Raw genomic sequence first — 21,564 nt, 5'->3', positions numbered from 1 at the left:
TCCAGTCTGCCACTGATGGACATTTGGGTTGATTCCACGTTTTTGCTATTGTGAATAGTGCCGCAATAAACATACATGTGCATGTGTCTTTATAGCAGCATGATTTATAATTCTTTGGGTATATACCCAGTAATGGGATGGCTGGGTCATATGGTACATCTAGTTCTAGATCCTTGAGGAATCGCCATACTGTTTTCCATAATGGTTGAACTAGTTTACAATCCCACCAACAGTGTAAAAGTGTTCCTATTTCTCCACATCCTCTCCAGCACCTGTTGTTTCCTGACTTTTGAATGATTGCCATTCTAACTGGTGTGAGATGGTATCTCATTGTGGTTTTGATTTGCATTTCTCTGATGGCCAGTGATGATGAGCATTTTTTCATGTGTCTGTTGGCTGTACTCATAGGTGGGAACTGAACAATGAGATAACTTGGACTTGGGAAGGGGAACATCACACACCAGGGCCTATCATGGGGAGGGGGGGGGGGGGAAGGGGGAAGGGGGAAGGGGGAAGGGGGGGGGGGGAAGGGGGAGGGGGGGGGGGGGGGGGGGGGGGGGGGGGGGGGGGGGGGGGGGAGGGGGGGGGGGGGAGGGGGAGGGGGGGGGGGAGGGGGGGGAGGGGGGGGGGGGAGGGGGGAGGGATTGCATTGGAAGTTATACCTGATGTAAATGACGAGTTGATGGGTGCAGCACACCAACATGGCACAAGTATACATATGTAACAAACCTGCACGTTATGCACATGTACCCTAGAACTTAAAGTATAATAATAATAAGAAAAAAAAAGAAAAAAAAAAAGAAAAAGGGGTCCCTTCCTCCAGACAGATGTGGTCACACACCATGGTGGATTTCAGCTCTCACTTGTTTTTTTTGGTCAGGTTCCCCACGAAACAGACTCGGGATTTGCATGCAGGAGTCTTACTGGGGAACGCTTTCAGGAACTACCACCCCTGTATGGGAGCGAGGGAAGCAGGACTGTGCAGAAGAAGTTGAACAACTCCATGGAAAGCTCTGAAGCTGGGAATCATCCTTCCAGAATGTCTTGAATTGAGACAATGGGTGGGGATTGTTATTTCAAATTGTTAACCACACAACGATGGCTTGGCAGGTGACCAATGACCACAGCCAATGAGGATTTAATAGGGGATTTCATTACTAGTAACAAGTAAAGCTGACACTGGGGATAGTTCTCAAAGCAGTGCCTCCTGGTGGCGGGGTGGGGGGTGGGGCAGGGGGCGGAGAGTGGAGAGAGGGTTGTGGGTGTGGTTTGCTGCTGGCTTTGATAGCTTTGGTGCACGAGTTGTTGTTCTGCTGGCACTGGGGGAAGTGTTGCTTTTGGTGTTAGAGTGAACCCTTGCTGGGACTTCTGCCTAGACCATAAGCTCCAGAAAGGCAGGCTCGTGTCTCATGGTATCCCCAGACCTTAGCCCAGTTCACAGCTCCATTAATATTTGCTGATTGAATGTATAAGACTAAAGACAAACGGTCACTTAAATGCATTCATGTGAACTTGATACACTTGACAAAGGGAAACAGAGAATCTGATCTAATCTGAGCAGTCAGGGGAGGCTTTTCCAAAGAAGTGACACTTGAGCTGAGACCCAAGGACTGGGTAAGAGTGAACCAGGTAAAATGGGGGGCAGGGGGTGCTTCCCAAGCCTGCCCTGGATAGGCGTTCAGCGTTGCCACCTCCTGTGTGTGTCTCCCGGGAGGAAACAGAACTGAAAAGGCATGCTCACTTAATTTCTCCTGTTATCTGTTGCTGAAATGTATCCTTTGTCTGTATCACAGCCTTATCTTGTACAGGATTCATGTGTTCGCGAGCTCATTTCCACCAGAACTCAGCCCAGGCTGCTGTGGGGTGGAATCACCTGCACCTGGATGTGCTTTCTGGACTGGTACATACAGGCAAGGCATCATGGCTGGAGGTAGAGGGGGCCTAACCCGGGGTTGCCCAGGGAGGGGTTTGCACACAGATGCTGCGTGTTGTGGAGGAACTGAGGGTGGAAACAGCTGGGCCACCCCACACCTAAGCCCGTGTTTCCCATCTGTCCTTATCTACTCTGCACCCACCCTTACTGCTCCGGGCCTGTCTCGACTCCCCACTGCCCCAGGACTGTGGCCTGTTCATTTCATTTCTTCTCCACACCTGTTCAGGGGGCCTCCCCTCTCTGCAGTGACCCTCTTGATGCACAAAATCCACCCAAATCCCCTCATTGGAGCCCTACCCAGCAACTCTAGGTCCTGCTGTGCTCAGCCCTCCCTGGATTTCTACGGCCCTCAGCTGCAGATTCTTTAGGGCAGAGACTTGGTTTGTTTGAGAAATCCCATGCCTGGTGCCAGGCCTGCTCCAGAGCACAGAGATTGGGAAAAGGCTGCAGGAGAAGCTGAGCCCTGAAAGGAAACCCAGTATGCCCACCCCTGTTACACGATGCCCTGGTGGGTGCCAGGCCTTGTGAATTGTGCCGGAGGTGACATCTGCTGGGCCTCCCCATGCAGGCAGACTGTGAGGGGGCCACAGGCTTGGCTTCAGCTGGTGGTGGCAGGACTAGGGGTGGAGGGGAAAGGAAGAAGGAAAGTTCACATTTATCATGTCTGGGACTTTGCCTGCCTTGTCCTTAATCAGTCTATAGCTAATTAGCTGCCTCCCCAGCTTGGCAGAGCACCATTAATCACCAAAGGAGAAAGCCAGCAGCAGTGCCGTGGGGCTCAGGGGAAATCAGGCTCCTTGGGTGGGCCCTTCTTGTCTGTAGCACTGAGACGGCCACAGAGGCTCCTCTCTGAGGGTCCCTGGGGTGGCTGGGAAGGGGCCTTGGGGCCCTGTGGCAGCTGAGATGACTCTCAGAGGAAAGGTATGGCATCTCCTCTTCCTCCTTGCTTCAACATTCCACTTCCGTTCATGGTGAAAATGTGCCTAGCCCCAGACAAGAAATTCCAGACTCCCTTGCAGCTAAGGAAGACTAGATGGCACAGCTCAGACCAATGAGGCATAAGCTGAAACCTTCAGCCTGGCTCTAGGAAGTCTTTTCCTTTCCTCATGGAAGACATTGGATGCTGCTGGTCCTGCCCCTTCTTGCCCTTTCTGCTTGCTGCCTTGAATGAAGACTTGAAGGCTGGAGTTCCTGCAGCCATCAGCCTCTATGAAGGAAAGACCAAGAGAACTGTAGTGACACTAGCCCTGACATTGTTGCTGATAAACCAATGCCAGTAACCATTCTACCTCTAGATTTTGTTATGTGAAAAGAATAAATCTCTATTTGTTTAGGCCACTATTGGCTGGGTATTCTGTTACCTGTAGCCAAAGACATTTCTTTCTTTCTTTCTTTTTTTTTTTTTTTTTGAGACAGTCTCGCTTTGTTGCCCAGGCTGGAGTACAGTGGCACGATCTCGGCTCACTGCAAGCTCCGCCTCCCGGGTTCAAGCGATTCTCCTGCCTCAGCCTCCCGAGTAGCTGGGACTACAGGCACCCGCCACTGTGCCCGGCTAATTTTTTTTTTGTATTTTTAGTAGAGACGGGGTTTCACCGTGTTAGCCAGGATAGTCTCGATCTCCTGACCTCGTGATCCGCCCGCCTCAGCCTCCCAAAGTGCTGGGATTACAGGCGTGAGCCACCGTGCCCAGCAACATTTCTAATATAGAGGGAATTCTGGTTGGTGCCAGCCTCATTGCAGAATGTCCAAGGTCCATAGAGTACTTCAGACATCCCCAAGCTTCGCCAGCCATGGGGCATGAGAGAGGCTATAGTGGTAACAGTAACCCAGTGTCACCAGCTCTGCCCCTCCAGTCATGTAGCCTCTGCACTTCTTTGTTCTTTAAAGTCTCATTATCTAACCCCTTTAAGCCACCCATGTCATGAAGAAAGTTTCAGAAAGTATCTGGTGTGACATTGATATATCAGTGATGTTAAACTCTATGCAATGGAGCACCTGGTAAGGCAAAAGTAGATTTTCTGGCAGATAAACAATGTTTCCTCTCTTAGTTGTGTGACTTTGAGGTAAGTAGACAAATGCATTGCTCTGGGAAAGGGGTGTGACAAGGAATGCTGTGATGCTGAGCAGGTTTGGGTGTGCAGAGCTGGTCACAGAGGTTGGGATATTTCATAGGGGCCAGGCAGTCTCCTGGCAGGACTGAGATCAAGACCCTGACTGATCTTTCCCTGCTGGGGTATAACGTTACTAGAGCCTTTCTGATGAACTGAGTCAGTCTCTCTAAGACCCTTTGGCATGAAAAGGTAGAAAGGACCCCGCAGTGGCTCACACCTGTAATCCCAGCACTTTGGGAGGCTGAGGTGGGTGGATCATGAGGTCAGGAGTTCGAGACCAGACTGGCCAACATGGTGAAACCCCGTCTCTACTAAAAATACAAAAATTAGCCAGGCGTGGTGGCGGGTGCTTGTAATCCCAGCTACTCAGGAGGCTGAGGCAGGAGAATGGCGTGAACCCGGGAGGTGAAGATTGCAGTGAGCCAAGATCGTGCCACTGAACTCCAGCCTGGGCGACAGAGTGAGACTCTTTCTTAAAAAAAAAAAAAAAAAAAAAAAAAAAAAAAAAGGACCCCAGAGGGGAGCTCACCGTCAGGAAATGGGGAGTGGGAATAGGTGAGCCAAGTTGATATCGGGCTTAGATGTTTGTTATGGGGGCTGGCGCCAGCCCAGCATGTGGCAGGGTAGAGATGCTCCTGGACCCAGGCGTTCCATGCTGTGGGAACAATGGCTGCACATAGGAGTGTGAAATAAAGGAATTGTAGACTGGAGCGCACAGTGGGGCTCCACTATGCTGTGTGCATCCAGGCATCTGGAGCACAAGAGCGTCACTTGCTGGTGGATATGGAGGGGGGTCAAACTGTGAGGGATCAGTGTTCAACAGTAACCTCTTGTGGCAGCCGACTGATAAGACTGTTCAGTTCTGTCTGCACCTGGCTTTTAGAAACAGCAGATCCTGATGAAAAGAGTAAGCGTCTCTTGTTCTTGGACAATTTGGAGGAAGTGAGGTGAGGGGAGGAAGATCCTGAGAGGTAGAGGTAATATAGCCCAGTGGTTAGGAGAATGGGCTCTGGAGCCAGATGGCTTCAGTTTGTGTTCCTGCTCTGCTACTTACTGGTTTACCTTGTGTACAGGTCTGGCTTCACAGATGTGAAGGGCCCTGCCCTTAAATAGATCCCTATGCTTGGCTTGAAGTTTAGTGTCTCAAAAGTCTTAGTAATTTTTGAAAAAGGGCTCCCTATTTCCTCCCCTCCCCTTCCCGTCCCTTCTCTTTTTTCCTTTCCTTTTCTCCTCTCCTTTCCTTTCCTTTCCTTTCCTTTCTTTCTATTCTCTTTCTTCTTTTCTTTTTTTTTCTTTTTTCAGGGTCTTGCTCTGTCACCCAGGCCAGAGTGCAGAGCTGCAATCTTGGCTCACTGCAGCCTCAACTTCCTGGGTACAAGCAATCCTCCTGCGTCAGCTCCCCCAAGTAGCTGAGACTGTGGGCACATGTCACAACGCCCAGCTAATTTTTTGTATTTTTTTTTGTAGAGATGGGGTTTTGACCTGTTGCCCAGACTGGTCTCAAACTCCTGAGCTCAAGTGATCTGCCCGGCTCGACCTCCCAAAGTGCCGGGATTACAGATGTGAGCCACCATACCCAGTAACCTCAGCCTCTTTGAGTAGCTGAGCCTACAGGCGTGCACCACCACACTCAGCTAATTAAAAAGATTTTTTTTTTTTTTTTTGTAGAGACAGGGTCTCCCTATATTGCCCAGGCTGGTCTCAAACTCCTGGACTCAAGCAATCCTCCCGCCTCAGCCTCCCAAAGCGTTGGGATTACAGGCATGAGCTGCCGCGCCTGGCCAGGCCCCCCATTTTCATTTTGCATTGAGTCCTGCAAATTACATAGCCAGTCATGTCTGGGCAAACTATTTACTTCTCTTATGCCTCTGTTTTCCTATCTCTAAAACGTATTTTAAAAATATTATCTGCCTTGGAGAGTTGTTGTGAATATTAAATGAGTTATAGACACATAAAATACTTAGAGCAGGGTATGGCATGTAGTAAGCTCCGTGTAAGTGTTAGCAATTGCTATCATGCCTATTAATTGAGGCAAGTGAGGACTCTGGCAATTAATTTGCAAAATACAGGGATGTGACTACGTTCATGTCTCCAGCTAGTGAAGCAGATCAGATCAAGTACATAGGGAAACAATGAAGGAGAGGAAAATGTGACCCCTCGACTTACTTCTCACACCAGAAGACATGCCTCATTAATCCCACATCCATCTGGGCCCACGGGGCTGACAAGAGAGGAGAACGCAGAAGCCCGAGAAGTGTGGAGTCAAGGCCAACCTCCTGCCGGAGGGGCTGGCAGCAGAAGTCAGGCATGGCTCAGGGGGGTGGGATAGAGCACCTCCTGGAAGCAGCCTGCGTCCTCCCCAAGGGGCCAGGCTAGGGGACAGGCTGTCCTTAACTCAGGCCTCATTGCCCTTCCCTGAGATGGCACCGCAGTCAAAATGGGGGGCCCAGCCCCAGCCTTCTCTCCCCTCGAGCCTGTCTCACATTTCCAGATTGAGATCAGAGGACAGGATATTGTGAAGGATGGTTTATTATGATGATTATTCTAAAGCTTTTTGTTGACACCTAACATACACACACAAAAGAGGAGAAATAATAGGTTCCCACCTCAAAAATCCTCCCAAATACTGAGGTCAAGAAATAGGACATCCTGGAAGTCCCCAGTGAGCTCCCTGCCCAGTTACTCCCTTCTTCGCAAATTCACCACTACCTTTCCTGTTGTTATTATTATTTTTGAGATGGAGTCTTCCTCTGTCCCATCTCGAGTACAGTGGAGTGCAGTGGCACGATCTTGGCTCACTGCAACCTCTACCTCCCCGGTTCAAGTGATTCTTTTGCCTCAGCCTCTGAATAGCTGGGATTACAGGCACCCCCCACCACACCCAGCTAATTTTTGTTTTCTTTCTTTCTTTTTTTTTTTGAGACAGTCTCGCTCTGTCATCCAGGCTGGAGTGCGGTGGCACGATCTCGGCTCACTGCAACCTCTACCACCCAAGTTCAAGCGATTCTCCTGCTTCAGCCTCCCCAGTAGCTGGGATTACAGTCATGTGCCACAACGCCTGGCTAATTTTTGTATTTTTAGTAGAGAGGGGGTTTCACCATATTGGCCACGCTGGTCTTGAATACCTGGCCTCAAGTGATCCACCTGCCTCAGCCTCCCAAAGTGCAGGGATTACAGACATGGGCCACCGTGCCCGGCCTAATTTTTGAATTTTTAGGAGAGACAAGGCTTCACCATGTTGGCCAGGCTGGTCTTGAACTCCTGACCTCAAGTGATCTGCCCAACTCAGTCTCCCAAAGTGTTAGGATTACAGGCATCAGCCACCGTACCTGGCCCCTATTACTTTTTAAAACCATTAGATTTCACTTTTCCTAATTTTTTAATTTTTAAAATTTCAAATCTATACAATAAATTGGAAGACTAGACTAGGAACACCTATATATTCACATAATATACCAGTTGTTAACATATTGCTATATACTCTCTCTCTCTCCCCCTTTCTGTTTCTCTTTTTTCTCTCCCACCACTACACATTTTTTGAATCATTTGAGAGTTATTTGTAGACATTATGACACCTTATTTCTAAATATTTCAGCACACATCTCCAAAGAACAAGGGCATTTGCAGAGTGCAATTACCACACTCAAGAAATTTAACATGGCTACAATGTAATATAAGTTTATATTCACATCTCCCCAGTTATCCCAATAATGTTCTTTATGGATATATATATATATTTAAAATCAATAATCCAATCTTGGGACACACTTTGCATTTAGTTGGATGTCTCTTCAGTCTTTTTTTTTTTTTTTTTTAGATGGAGTCTTGCTCTGTCGCCCCGGGCTGGAGTGCAGTGGCTCAATCTTGGCTCACTGCAAGCTCCGCCTCCCAGGTTCACACCATTCTCCTGCCTCAGCCTCCAGAGTAGCTGGGACTACAGGCGCCCACCACCACACCTGGCTAATTCTTTGTAGTTTTAGTAGAGATGGGGTTTCATCATGTTAGCTAGGATGGTCTCGATCTCCTGACCTTATGATCCACCCGCCTCAGCCTCCCAAAGTGCTGGGATTATAGGCATGAGCCACCACACCTGGCCAGTCTTTTTAAATGTAGAACAGTTCTACATTTACAAAAAATCTTTCATGACATTGACATTTTTGAAGCGTATAGGCCAGTTTTGGGGAATGTCTTTGAGTTTGGATTTGTCTGTTTCTTCATGATTGAACTCAGTTTAAACATTTTTGGCAAGAATGCCGCATGAGTTTTAATGTTAACCTTATTTTTGTACTTATAATTAATTTATTATTAATAATAATGACTGCAATTTATTGAGTGTCCATCATGTGATGTGGGGATTATTGTGTCCATTTTACAGATGAGGTAACTGAGGCAGAGAGTGGCTAAGTACTTTTCCCAAGGTCACATAGAAAGAGGATGGGCCGGGATGAGGTCTGTCTGACTCCAGTGCCCATGCCCATAACCACTGCAGCCAACTACTGTAGTGGCAATCACTACTGCCAGTGATGGCTGGTGCCATTGGAAGGAGACCTGAGGCTGTGCCTGGAGGCAGGGCTTCCACTCTGTTCTCTGCAGAATGCCAAGCTTAGCCAGGGCCAACCCCAGAACCCGGGTCCAAATTGTTTATTGAACAAACAAATGAATGTTTGTTCTGTGGACAAAAGTTAGCATGGAGTCCATGGACCAGTGTCACCAGAGTCACCCAGAAAGCCTGTCAGAAATATGTATCTGTGGGCCCTGCTGTCAACCCACTGAATCTGCAATTCAGTTGGTGGGCCCTGAGGATCTAGTGAATTAGGTTCGCCTGATGATCCTGATATAGACAACATTAAGTGAAAAGAGCAAATTTTAGAACAGTGTATACTGTGTAATCACATATGTCTCTTTTTCCGTTTGAAGCTTATGTGGTTACATGTGGATTTACAGTTTCAGGAAGGACACTAGAAAACTGTTACCAATATTCACCTCTGAGGAATGGGGCTGGGAGCCTGGAGGGCTGGAGGAGGACTTTACCTTCTACCTTATGCATTATTAGATGTGACACAAGTGATAAATTAATACATTCCTAGTTGTAAAAAATTAAACATTGCAGATAAGCAGGGTCTATATAATTTATCACAGAAACCGAATGCTTTGGGGAGTGCAAGGCAGTGCTGTTGTTAGTTACACCAGCAACAGAGAAAACAGAAGCCATCCTGGGCAAACTGGGACAGGTGGTTACCCTGCGAAACCTGAAGTCCCCTTCAATCCTCCCATCTGGTTACAACCACCCCCAATCGGAGGTAACCACTGTTATCAGCTTGATGTGTATTTTGTAGACCTTTTAAGTACAATATGTAGCCATTGAAAGCGCTTTGGCCTTTCTGTTCTTGTTTTTTTGAGACAGGTACTCTGTCGCAGGTTGGAGTGTGGTGGTATGATCATAGCTCACTGTAATCTGGAGCTCCTGGGCTCAAGCGATCCTCCTGCCTCAGCCTCCTAAATAGCTGGGACTATAAGCACACACCACCAGGCTTGGCTGTTTTTTTATTTATTTATTTATTTTCTAGAGACAGGGTCTCACTATGTTGCCCAGGCTAGTCTTGAACTCCTGGCCTCAAGTGATCCTCTCGCCTCAGCCTCCCAAAGTGCTAGGTTTACAGGCATGAGCCACTGCGTCCAACCTGGCACCTTTTCTTTTTACATAAATAATATCACATGAAATATATCAACATGCAAGCTGTCTTTTCTCACTCAGCAGTATGTCTTGGAGATTTAGCCATGTCCTGCCACATGGAGCTACTTCATTTTTTTGAGCAATGCATGCTGTATAGCATTCTACATGTTCCACATCTGAATCATCTACATGCTCTTGTGGCGGGTATTCAGGTTGCTTCCAGATCTTTGGAATGATTAACAGTGCTAATGATCATGATTATGGGGATCTTGTCTCAACAGTGGAACAACCTGGTATCCATCAGAAGTCAGCCTAAGTTAAAATATTATCAGGAGGTGGCATTTTTTTTTTTTTTTCTTTTTTGAGATGGAGTCTCATCCTGTCACCAAGAGTGGAGTGCAGTGGCGTGATCTTAGCTCCTGCACCCTCTGTCTCCCAGGTTCAAGCGATTCTTGTGCCTCAGCCTCCTGAGTAGCTGGGATTATAGGCGTGCACCACCATACCCGGCTGATTTTTGTATTTTTAGTAGCGATGGGGTTTCACCATGTTGGCCAGGCTGGTCTCAAACTCCTGACCTTCAGTGATCTGCCCATCTCGGCCTCCCAAAGTGCTGGGATTACTGTTGCGAGTCACCATGCCTAGCCAGGAGGTGGCATTTTTGAGGCACAACTGAATTTATGCACATGGTCCCTCACTAGGCCTGAGGACTCTCCACTTTTCATATCCAGGGAAGATACAGATGGGGTTCAGAAGTGGGGCTCTCCCCAGCTTCACCATCAGAAGATCCTCAGAAGGTCTTTGGCCTCTCCAAATCTTTCCTGTAATTGAGGTTTAGCAGAGGCTCCCAGGAGAATCGACTCCTCCATTCTCACTCCTTATTCCTCATCTTCCCTTCCCTCTACTATTCATGAGGCTCTTTTACTTACCCAAGGTGGCATTTGGATATGGTGGAAAGAGCCTGGACTTTATAACGGGACAGACTGTTTGATTCCCAGTTCCACCATCAACTGGTTGTGTGACTTTCAGTGAATTGCTTTACCTCTCTGGGCCTCCAGTTCTTCCCCATTTTACAAATGGGGACATATTATCCACCTCCTGGGATTATGAGTTTATATGCTGGATAACAGAACAGGTCATGTATATGCCCCTTGCCGCCACAACGTGAGCGCTCCCAAAGTGTTCACTCTAGTCCCCTTCCCTCTGTTGCCATTGTTCTGTGTGGATTAGTGCCACTCCAATATTGGAATGTCTGTGGGTGCTCCAGAGAGCAAGGATTGTCCTTCTCCCCATTTGCCACTAACTCCAGTCTTCCCAAGCCCTGGCACAAGTTTGGGGCACATTTGGAGCCCCCAAAAGGAGGTAAAGATGCAAAGGGGCTGCTGTAGGGGCCAGGCTTTGTCTTTATGCAGGGTCCTGGGAGGGCTACCCAGCAAAGGACAGAGAGGCAAGGCCCTGCCGTCGGATAGATCTCTGCCTTATGGGATTTTCAATCTGATAGGAGCAATAGTTCCTAACCCTGGGGTCTAGAGACCTGGTCTTTTTCCCCAGGAGATCTCCTAGCCTGTTGGGAGGGGCCTAGTCAATATCCTCTGAAGCACCTCGCCTGATGAGGGAGACTTGATTTGATATCAATTCTCAGGAAGTTTCCAGGCTGATGGAGGAAACACACTGTCATCTGGAAAGCCTTCCCAAGGTTCGGTGAGGACTTCCACTTGACATGAACCTCTCTTCAGGCACCACTTCCCTATGTATGAATGCATGCTGGTCTCAGCTGGACTGAGTTGCCTGAATGCAGGCATATTATCTTACTTTTGGGACCTCTGGTCCCAGCTTGTTGCTGGCCATCTTGAAGAATGCTTGGAGATTGGGCACATTCTCAGGGGCTCCCTATCTAAAAAAGAGTCAGGGTCCTTAAATAACTCAAGGGCACAGACAAAGCAATTCAGAGCATGAGAGTGAGTGAGTCATCAAGGACAGCTGAGAGTACGGCATGGACCGGGAGGGGCTGCCTGGGCCTAGGGCAGAAGGACCACATGGGAGCCAGGCCTCCGCCTCCCTCAACCACGCCTGTCTGCACTGCCTTCTGGAAACTGCTACAGGTCTGTAGGTGGTGTTTTAGAGGAGCACCTACACAACCTCTCCCCATGGAAGCTGTGTGCCGAGGGGGGCACCTCTGTACTCGTAGGAGGGGAGAAAACACGTCAGACCCTGAGTTGACGGGCAAGTCAAAACTGCTGGTTAAATGACTTTAAAGTAGTGGCCATTTATAAGTTAATGAAAGAGAAAATAGGCACATTATACATACAGATTTGTCCTTAATGAGGGGAAAAGGCATTGTTTACTGATGTTCAGTTCTAATTATCCATGCACAGGGCTAGCTTTTTTCCAGCAGTGCCTCCATTCTCCCGTCTTCCACCACGTTCTTTTAACCCCTTCAGTGCCCGCCCGGGCTCTCACTCATCCCCCAGAGCATCAGGTTCCAGTGCTGACTGAACGGCCAGTTCCTGGCTGACTCTGTGGAGACCCTTGACCCTGGCAGACAGCACAGCAGCTGCTTGTGTCCTCTACTCTCCTCAGCTGAGTGGCCAGATGGAGGACAGCACAGCCAGGACCATCAGGGCAGCCACCCTTGGAAGGAGGCAGAGCTCAGGGGGGTGCCAGGGAAAACCCAACTGAGGAAGCAGGTAGAGTCTGAAGACTGCAAGCCAGGGACTCTCCAAAAAGCCAGGGCTCGGTAGAACCACCCATCAGTCCCATCCTTTGCAGTTCTTCTGAAACTATCAAGAAGGGAGGGGGCTCCCCTGGAAAAGGCAAACAGCAGGGTACCTCTCAAACGGACAGCTCACTGAACCATTGCTAAGGTGACACCCGTCCATCCTCACTTCAGCATAAGCAAATGGGAGATCACTCTGGGATGAATAGATAACCCCTTGCTGCCCCATAAGCTCTCCTCTCACCCCCAGATCGATCCCAGCTTGCTAGACGCTGCTTGTCCTCAGTGGGGGATAAACAAGCAATAGACATGAGAGTGGAACATGCATGACCACTCCTGCCAAAGTGAGCTCAGCGTTGGCTCAGCTTGGGAAATCGGCAAGGAGGAAAGGAGCTACTCGCTGAAAGTGGGGTGGGGAAGATGGCTTGCTGCCCCAAACCCTCATCATCCAGTGGCACATTTGAGCTGTCTTCGGGAGACTGTGCTGGGAAGGGATTTGGCTTTTCTTTGAACTTTCTGGGTGAACAGCAGTTCTAACTTACTGATACTCAGAATGCATTCTCCACTCTGCCTTGGAAAGCCCAGGAAAATGCGGCAGTGGCTACAAGTGGTGGTGGCAAAACCGCTACCTCCATGACGACGAGACAAGAGAACACGGGGTTACCCACGACACAATTTTGGAGGTTTGATCAAAGAGGGAAATTCCCGATTGATTAAAAAGGCAGTTGGGCAACATTATGCTAATAAAAGTGAAAATTTAGACAAAATGGACAAAGTTGTAGAAAAACACAGATTACCAAAACTGACAAAAGAATAGAAAGCCTGAATAATCCTATAACAATGAAAGAATTTGAATCCTGCTGGGCTTGGTAGCTCACGCCTATAATCCTAGCATTTTGGGAGGCTGAGGCAGGAGGATTGCTTGAGGCCAGGAGTTCAAGACCAGCCCACACAGTATAGTAAGACCCTGTCTCTACAAAATTAAAAAAATATATATTGGCTAGGAATGGGGGCGCATGCCTGTCCCAGGCTGAGATGGAAGGATCACTTGAGCCCAGGAGATCACTTGAGGCTGCAGTAAGCTATGATCATGCCACTGCACTCCAGCCTGGGAGACAGAGCAAGACCCTGTCTCTAAAAAAAAAAAAAAAAAAAGAACAAGACCCTGTCTCTAAAAAAAAAGAGAATGCCGGGTGCGGTGGCTCATGCTTGTAATCCCAGCACTTTGGGAGGCCGAGGCGGGCAGATCACGAGGTCAGAAAATCCAGACCATTCTGGCTAACATGGTGAAACCCTGTCTCTGCTAAAAATACAAAAAATCAGCCGGGCGTGGTGGCGGGTGCCTGTAGTCCCAGCTACTCGGGAGGCTGAGGCAGGAGAATGGCGTGAACCAGGGGGGCAGAGCTTGCAGTGAGCTGAGATCGCGCCACTGCACTCCAGCCTGGGTGACAGAGCGAGACTCCATCTCAGAAAAAAAAAAAAGAACTTGAATCTTGAATGAAAGATCGCCGCACAGAGAATGCCAGGCTCCGATAGCTGCCCTTCCTTTGTTGTTATTGGGCATCTGCTGCTATTCATTTTTTTTTTTCTTTTCTTTTTCTTTGAGATGGAGTCTCACTCTGTCGCCCAGGCTGGAGTGCAGAGGCATGATCTTGGCTCACTGCAACCTCTGCCTCCCAGGTTCAAGGGATTCCCCTGCCTCAGCCTCCCAAGCAGCTGGGACTACAGGCATGTGCCAACACGCCCAGCTAATTTTTCTTTTTCTTTTTTTTTGTATTTTTAGTAGAGACAGGGTTCCACCATGTTGGTCAGGTTGGTCTCAAACTCCTGACCTCAAATGATCTGCCCACCTTGGCCCCTCAAAGTGCTGGGATTACAGGTGTGAGCCACAGTACCCAGCCATCTGCTGCTATTCGTAAAGCCAAAGCTTCAATCCACATCCTCCTCCTTATGCCTATTTTCTACACATTAAAACCTTGAGACAAGGAGAGTTAGGTTTTTTTTTTTTTTTTTTTTTTTTTTTTTTTTTTTTTGTTTGAGACAGAGTCTCGCTCTGCCGCCCAGGCTGGAGTGCAGTGGCCGGATCTCAGCTCACTGCAAGCTCCGCCTCCCGGGTTCACGCCATTCTCCTGCCTCAGCCTCCCGAGTAGCTGGGACTATAGGCGCCCGCCACCTCGCCCGGCTAGTTTTTTGTATTTTTAAAGTAGAGACGGGGTTTCACCATGTCAGCCAGGATGGTCTCGATCTCCTGACCTCGTGATCCGCCCGTCTCGGCCTCCCAAAGTGCTGGGATTACAGGCTTGAGCCACCGCGCCCGGCCGAGAGTTAGGTTTTAATTTTCCTTCCCCTCCTTAAATCAGAGGAGACATCCTACAGCGCTTTTTTTTTTTTTTTTTAAAATAAAAACCTCCTATTTATTTGCAGATTGGAATGGGTAATCAAAAGACCTTTCATGATATTATTTATTCAGAGTCTTTGCATCAAGCTTGCCACTTATTTAATCTGCGTAAGTGTCCTGCAAGAGAGACACTATGATCCCTGTCTGAAGCCTGTTCTCTTCCCGTGATACCTCCCTGCTGCCCCAGAACAAGCCTACTCCTCCCTCAGGGATAGGAGGGTCATGACTGAGTCCTGCTCACCCTCCACTCCCATCTAGCCATCAACATCTATGTCAGAGTTCCAGGCCCCTCTCCCTTGATGACAGTGCTTGGGAATTTCTTCAGCTGGTCAATGACCTTCTTACACAGCTGTCCCCAGAACTGAAACTAACATTGAAAGGTACAGTTGGCTATCCTACTTATGTATTGCTAGGTTAGAAAATACCCCAAATTTAGTGGTGTAAAACAACCATTTATTATGATTATAGGTTCTATGGGTCTGGAATTCAGATGGGGTACAGCAGAGAAGCTTTGTCTCTGCCCCACAGTATATGGGCCTCAGCTGGAAGATTCGAAGGCTGAAGGTGACTCAACTTTTGTGGGCTGGCATCATTAGAAGGGTTGTTCACTCATGTGTCTGGTGGGTGGGGCTGGCTGTCAGCTGGGACCTTAGCTGGGACTCTGGGCCAGAATATCTTATGTGTGGCCTCTCTTGTTAGCTTGGGCTTCCTCACAGTATGGCAGCCAGGTTCCCAGGACAGAGTGACAAGTGAAAGTCACATTACTTCTTAGGATTTACTTTTGCCAGTTGTGCAGCATGACATCTGCTACATTTCATTTGCAAGTTCTGCCCAATTTCAAAGAGCGGGGATGTCAAGATTCTAGAAAAGGGGGTGTCACTGGAGATACTACAGTTAATCTGTTTTAAAATTTTTATTTATTTTTTGAGACAGAGTCTTGCTCTGTCACCCAGGTTGGAGTGCAGTGGCGCAATCTTGGCTCACTGCAAGCTTTGCCTCCTGGGTTCACACCATTCTCCTGCCTCAGCCTCCCAAGTAGCTGGGACTACAGGCGCCCGCCACCACACCTGGCTAATTTTTTGTATTTTTAGTAGAGACGGGGTTTCACTGTGTTAGCCAGGATGGTCTCCATTTCCTGACCTGGTGATCCACCCACCTCAGCCTCCCAAAGTGCTGGGATTACAGGCGTGAGCCACTGCGCTCGGCCTAGTGAATCTTTTAAGAAAGCATCACATAGCTCATCTGCCTAGCTCAGAGGAAGCTCTCCAGGTGGGAGGGGTTGGGAGGTGCTCAGGGTGTTAGAATGTCATTCATTCAGTCAGCACAAGTGATCAGAGTCTACCATGTGCCAGCTGCTATCTCCTCATGCCCCTGGTGGCCAATAGCTACACTGCCTTTCAGCCCCAGCCCCACCCAGGTTCTTCCGTTGAGGCCCGGACAGATTTGATCAAGACAAGAGAACTCTGGGCTTCTCTCCAGCCTCCTGGGAAACATTGCTGTGGGTCACTGTGGCTATAGCCCAGAGAATAACTCCTCCCGCTGGGTGCTGCTGTTGAATGGAAGGTTTTTACTCCCATTTCTCAAGGTGTAGGCATGTCAAACAGTTTCTATTTATTGAAGAAGAAAATAAGTTGTTTTTTATTTATATATAGCTCTTGTTTTTGTTCATCCCACAAGAAAAAACAGGGTTCCTCAATTGGAAGGAGGTTTCTGCCCTTCCGTAGGACTTAGAAATGGGAGAATCTGTGTATGAATTAGGTCACTGTGGTATAGAAAATGAAGTTGGGAGAGCTCCTCTAATCCTTTTTTTAGCACAGGAACATGGCTTGTATAGCTGGTTCACTGGCTATTATACTGGAAAGCATAATGAGTGGGTCAATACAAGTGGAGGTATAGCTAGCACAATAATCACAATAGGGCCGGGCACAGTAGCTCACACCTGTAATTCCAACACTTTGGGAGGCAGAGCTTCGAGGATTGCTTGAGCCCAGGAGTTCAAGATTAGTTTAGGAAACATAGTGAGGCTTCGTCTTTACAAAAAAAAAAAAAAAAAAAAAATTAGCTGGGCATGGTGGTGCATGCCTGTCGTCCCAGCTACTTGGGAGGTTGAGGTGGGAGAATTGCTTGAGCCCAGGAAGTTGGGGCTACAGTGAGCCAAGATGGCATCACTGCATTCCAGCCTGGGCAACAGAGCAAGACTGCCTCAAAAAGAAAGAAAGAAAATAATCACAATCATAACCAATATATATCATATTCTGGGCTCCGAGCATTTTATACGGCATTGTGAAAACGATATTAGTACTTTTCTGATAGCATTGTTAGCAGATTAAATGGGACAAATGAGAAAAGTAAAATCTCTAAGGCCCAGAGATGTTAAGTAATTTGCCCAAGAGCACACAGCTAAGATGTGGTAGAATTGGGATTTGAATCCAGGCCCATGGGCTTCAGAAACTGTCCTCTAACATTGGGCCATGATATGCAGCTAGCAGGCCTGGTAGCTTAAAGGGAGAGGCAGGAATTGGAATATAACGGGTGAGGCACGCAGGCGCTGGGTGTTGGATCTCTCTTGGTTAGACACCAAAGACTCATTCTGAGTCTCCCCATCTGGAAATGAGTTTTCCCATCTGGAAATGAGGATAATACCTACCCGAATGAGTTATGTAAGGCACTAGCACAGCACTCCAGACCCAGTGGGTGCTCAGTGCACTATTGGAGAGTCCCTTTCCTTTTTCCCTTCCTCTATATTTTGCCGTGGGCCACTCTATGGAGAGGACTTTCCTGCCCAGGGAACAGGGAGATGGCCAGGATGATTTTGCTATCTGTGGCAACTCTAAGGGAACCCTGGTTCCCTAAGCTTTTTCTGGATGTCAGAATTCTAATCCCTCTCCACTGTGCTTTTTTTTTTCATTGGCAGAACTTTAAATGATTTTATAAAACTGCAAATGTACAAGGTAATTGAGTCTTCTGTTTTATTACCCTGAGCTGCCTGGACCTTGCCCGGCCTCCTCCTCACTCACCGAGCCGCCGGAATAAAGTTGGAAGTGTTTGCACTGGTAATATATAGGACTTAATTAACCTGGCCTTTTATAGCATTTCCAATGGAGGGTTGGAACGAACTTCGAGGCAGCCTGAGAAAGGGAAAGGGGGGCCTAGGGTGAGAGCGTGTATGTACATACAACACTTGATGTTGGTTTTTTTCTTCTGTTCTTTTCTCCAGTACTTTAATCAGCATTTAATGACCCAGTCGAAAATTCATCGTTTGGACCCAAGCACTGGTGGGAAAGGCAGTAGGGGAGGCCTGCCTTCCTCTCTCCCTCCCGAGTCCTACAGCAGGCCATGGAGTGGTGAGCGAGTTTGTACCGTGCCAGCCACATTCCCAGAAACTTCCAGCCGAGGTTAATCCTGCTCCTCTTGGGTAGGAGACAATGAATGGATATTAATTAACAAATGGACTCCCTATGTTGGCTAATGCCACTCCCTACTCAACCTAGGATGACTCCAATGGTGCATGTCCCCATTCCCGGGCCCCAAGGCTGCGTTAATGTGCTATCCTGACTGCCCCCTTCATCCTCCACCCCTAATGTTCCCACTCCTTTCCCCTCCCAACACCAAGCCATGCCTGAACTGGACACCCTTCCATACCAACCCAGGAAAAAGTGATTCAGCTCCGGTCCACCCTGGGTGCAGCAGTCCTTCTGCCAAGATGCCTTCATGTCATACAGCTATTATTTTCGGGAGGATTCCAAGTGAGGGCAGTCAGGGTAAGTGCCTCTCACCAGCTTCCTGCTCAGACCATTGCTCCACATACCCTAGCTCATAAATCCTGCCCCAACCCTGCCGACTGGTTACATCATCCCCAAACCTCATGCAACAATTCGATTTGGAAATAAAAAGGCAGGTGTTAATTGACTCACTCCCTCTGCCCCTTTGCAGTGCCCCTGACCCTCGATAGCTTTTAACCTCGCAGTTAATAAAAGTTTTGGGCCCAGTCCTAGCACAGTTCCTCATTCATTCTTTCATAACGTCAGCAAATTCTTCCTGAGTGAGTGTAACGCACAAGTCATTGACCAGAGCCTTAGGGAAGAGGGTTAGGTGGCTGAAGATGAGCAAGAAGCATTTTAAGCATTTCATGCCTTAGGAAAGCCTGCAGAGGAGGCCTGCAAATAACGCAGATTTGGACAGCAGTCCTGTGGGCCTCCAGAGAAGCCAGAGTTTTAGAAGCATCTCCCACTCTTGAGTTGACCACTCTTGAGTTTGCCTGTTCAGCACCCATCCCTCCTGCAAGAGCACCCAGATTCTTCTTTGGAGAACCCACATCTTCACTAAATCTATGTGGTTCCAAATGTGGTTGAATGTCTGGGGTCCCCAGGAGTCAGCCCATGAGTAGAGCTAGCCATTCAGGGCAGGTTAGCCCCCAGCCACAGGGATCATTTCAGCCATGGGCATGAGGCTCGGGCTGGGCCAGTGAAAGCTATTGCTGTAGCTCCTGGTAAGGAGGAGCTCTCTTTTTCCACTGGGACTGGCCAGAAGTAAGCCTGGAGCTGCTAGTAACAATCTTGCCCTCACTTGGGAGAGGCTTCATGAACCTGAGAGTGAAGCCCATCACTTCATTTGCTCCCGAGGGACAGCCTCTGACTTCAGGTCCCTACTGTCTCCTGCCCCACAATGAGAAGCTCTTGGTTTTTAGGTGTATTTATTACCCAGGCCCAAGAGACTCTGTCTCCCTTCAACTAGTCTGTGCCTAAGCAGAATATCAAGGAAAGCGGAGTTGAGAAATGGAAAGAAAAAGATGGTTAAGGATGTTGGGTGGCTGCCAAAGGTTTCTTAACCTCTACTTTTACTCTCCAACTCAAGGGTGGGCCAAGGAGACATGGTCCCCGCCTCCCGCTACTTTCCCGTTTGTGATAGAGCCAGGGCAGTTCAGGGTCAGGGTCTGGCAGTGCATCATTTGGGGGGCCCTTGTTTTTAAGGTTTGCACTTGTGCGACTCTGAGAGTGAGTGCCTCCTTAAATTTTGTACCCTAGGTTCATCTCTCTTCTCCCTATTCCTGGCCCTGCTTAGGCTGCTGGAAGTCCACCCCTATCTGTCCCTGAACTCAGTCTGAAGAATTTAGAGTTGATCGCTATTATCTTTCTTCCCCCACAGGTGGGCTTGGTCCATTCTCTAGACTTTGGAAGATAATGTTCCATAGAGGCCTGTTCTGAAGCTTTACCAGGTCAAACCGGAGAAGAACCCAACAACGTAACTCATCCCAGCCTAACTATCCTTCAACGGCAATCAACCTACAGCATCCAAGCACAGAGAAATCAAATCCATAGAGAATCTTCAAATTAGGCTCAGAATCCGTTTGGGACACTGGATTTACTGTTATCAGATCTTAGTTGTGTTCATCCATGATCTGACATACCTTAGAGTGAGAAGATATTCTTCCTAGGCTCAGACTAGTTGAAGGTAGAGAGAGAGAGAGAGAGAGAGAGAGACCCTTGGGTGTGGGGAGACCTCCCCTGGGATAATACACACACAAAACCAAGAGCTGCTCACTGTGGTGCAGCAGACAGCAGGGGCCTGAAGCCAGAGGCTCTCTCTGTGTCCTTGAATACAACGCTTTACTCCTCTGACCCCTGTTACCGTGATTTGGAGAGGCAGACAATATAGTATGGGCTCTGCAGGCAGGGAGGTCCAGTTATAATCCCAGCTCTTACTAAGTTGGGTAAGACTCACTCTGAGACTTAGTTTCTTCTATCATCTCTCAATAGAATCATAAAGGTACTTTCTTGTTAGTGTTGTTTTAAAATTCAGTAAAATAACGAAGGCTTAGCACAGGGTCTGATGTAAATTTTCAATGAATTATTGTTGTCAGTTATTGTTCTAGAAAACAAGAGGGCATATTAGATCAAAAGTACTGCCAAGCATTGAAATGCCAATTCCAGATCCAGTTTCAGTCCTCTGAGAACTGATATCATTGTTTTCGAGCCATTCAGAAACCAGTGTGAATTGAACACCTAGTATGAGCTCTCTGGGGGAAGAGCCAAGTCCTACATTTTCGATCTTAAGGGGTCCTCAGTACCTGTAGCCCAAAGCAGTATCTCCATCAGGATTCCTCTCTGACAGTGTTCATTTCTTTTTTCTCAATGGATGCCTTAAAAAAAAAAATCCAGCAAGGAAACCTGTACTCCTCAAACACACCACTCAGGTGACCATTAAATCATTTACATTGTTAATTTCTTTCCATATGTGTGTCTTTTTCCCTAGTTACATCATTAGGACCTTGAAGGCAGGAACAGGTCTTAGGCTTCTTGATGCCCCCATAAATCTAGGTACAGAGTGGGTCCCTGGACATCAGTATAAGGCCCATGAGCCTGATAGCTGCCCAGGTGGGTGCTGTGTTCCCGGGGCTGGGAAGGACAAAAGAGAGGGCACTAAAGGAGTTCCTGGGAATGAAGAGGTCCTCTGACTTTAGAGGGGAGCCCATACACTTTTTGGACAACTGTAATAATCAGGAAGTTCTTCTTGGGGCAGCAGCAGCCAGAAAGACCTGGGGCATTGGGTTGACCAAAGCCCTTCCCAAGGCTGCAGTGGCCTGAGCTAGTTAGCCCAGCCTCCCTACCAGCCCCAGGGCTGCAACTGAACAGTGTTGGCTTCTTAATAAAAACAGCACCAACGCAAAGCCCTAACTTCACTGGAGAAATAGCCCTGCGCCCTTCCATCCATTAACATTTTGCACCTTAATGTGGC

At 48.1% G+C, this 21,564-nt stretch overlaps 1 long non-coding RNA gene across 1 annotated transcript in view; it reads left to right on the top strand.

Annotated features, from left to right (window-relative positions):
• The window catches only part of LOC126962495 (uncharacterized), a 58,410-nt gene extending 37,362 nt beyond the window's left edge, over positions 1-21,048 (top strand). Inside the window, exons 2-3 of the long non-coding RNA XR_007728707.1 lie at positions 18,047-18,590; positions 19,975-21,048. This is a non-coding gene — a long non-coding RNA (uncharacterized LOC126962495). The remainder of the gene's footprint in view (positions 1-18,046; positions 18,591-19,974) is intronic.
• The last annotated feature ends 516 nt before the right edge of the window (positions 21,049-21,564 follow it).

Source organism: Macaca thibetana, chromosome 9 (genome assembly GCF_024542745.1).
Source record: "Macaca thibetana thibetana isolate TM-01 chromosome 9, ASM2454274v1, whole genome shotgun sequence".
In the NCBI taxonomy this organism is placed as follows: domain Eukaryota; kingdom Metazoa; phylum Chordata; class Mammalia; order Primates; family Cercopithecidae; genus Macaca; species Macaca thibetana.
The sequence above is the reverse complement of the archived record's forward strand: the minus strand, read 5'-3'. Positions and strand labels throughout refer to the sequence as shown.